We start from the raw sequence: 1,459 nt of genomic DNA on the forward strand, positions 1-1,459 counted from the left end.
TCTGATAGGCTGCCAGCCATCGCCCGCCCCCTTTCGGGCACACCAGACAGGTTGCCGAGCAGCGGAGCAGGGGTACTCTGTGGTGTGTGACTTTGCAGGAGGCGGCCGGGGGCGCACCGGGTCATTGGTACCTGGTGTGCGAGTACCACCCGTGCTGTGTCTTGCTGTGCCGCCCTGTCGGGACTCCCATGACGACGTTTGTTATTCTCGTGCCTCAGTTCTTTCGCGCCAGTGGTGTCGTTTTCTATAATTACGAGGGGGTGTGGGTAGGTCAATGGTAGTGTAAATAATTATGTTCTCTTCAAAGTTCAAAACGTTCTGCCGAAACCCGGGATCGAACCAGGGACCTTTAGATCTTCAGTCTAACGCTCTCCCAACTGAGCTATTTCGGCTGAGGAGTAGAGTCAACGGATCTGGATGGCAGATGTGGTAAGTGCACAAGGAACAGGTGAAAGTGTGCACACACCTCTAAATGAAGGAGCATGTAGCCAAGGACAGGGCTACAGCATAGGGGAGCCATGCAAAACCATGCAACTACCTACACATAGGCAGTGTGTATACACAGGAAGCAAGACTAGGGACATTGGCCATATGCACATTATGCACGCAGGAAAACACCTATCCCCAAGGGTAAGATGAGGAGGGGTGGGGAGCTCAGGATCCCTGAACTGGAAGGACAGTCACAGCTGGGAAAACAATACAGAAATAGGCTACAAATATATCATGAACAAAACAGGCACATCACATCTTAAAAACAGTATCTCAAGAAGCATCACTAAATAGAGAAAGACAAACCCACATCTGAGTAGTTGGAGGGGCCCTGCTGGTGCATTGAGCAGGTGTGGTGAGCAAAAAACGGACCAAGTATTCCAGAAGTTTCATAGAGAAAAGGAGGAGAGAGATCGGCTGGGACCAAAGGGGCCAAGGAGTTGTTTTTAGCAGAAGGATAACAGTGGCATGCTTGGGGAAGTGGGGATAACCCTGATAAGCAAGGCAGTGTTCACAGCTTTGGCAACAGATGGACAAAGTGAGGCAGAATGTCCTTAATAATACAAAGCAGGAATTGGATGCCCAGGGGCGGCAGACAAGTTTGAACATGGCCGCAGAGACATCAAATGGAGAGACAGTAGACAATGTAGACCAAGAAGTGGCAGGCAAGGATTCTGTAGGAGAATGCGGATTGAATAACTGAACAGAGGAGGAGTTGATTTTGGACCTAATTTAATCCACAAAAAAGAGGGACAAGGAATCTCATGGGTCCTGCGTAAGTGGGACAGGATCAGGTGCAGCTGAGGAAAGACTCCATACAATTGTAAACAACTCTTTGGCGTAGATACAGGAGGTCTCAATAAGTGAGACATTGTGAATCTGTTTGGCACTGAGAATGGTACGATGATACGGCGCAGTGGCCTGCCATAGGGCAAGTTTAGCAGTAACAGTCTGCGCTTCAAAGGGAGCG

General features: G+C 49.5%; 1 non-coding gene across 1 annotated transcript; it reads right to left on the reverse strand.

Annotated features, from left to right (window-relative positions):
- Positions 1-319: 319 nt before the first annotated feature.
- On the reverse strand, positions 320-392 carry TRNAF-GAA (transfer RNA phenylalanine (anticodon GAA)). The gene has a single exon. It is a non-coding gene; the product is annotated as a tRNA-Phe (tRNA).
- Between the last annotated feature and the right edge of the window lie 1,067 nt (positions 393-1,459).

This window comes from Ambystoma mexicanum, chromosome 10 (assembly GCF_040938575.1).
Source record: "Ambystoma mexicanum isolate Mex_15411 chromosome 10, UKY_AmexF1_1, whole genome shotgun sequence".
In the NCBI taxonomy this organism is placed as follows: Eukaryota; Metazoa; Chordata; class Amphibia; order Caudata; family Ambystomatidae; genus Ambystoma; species Ambystoma mexicanum.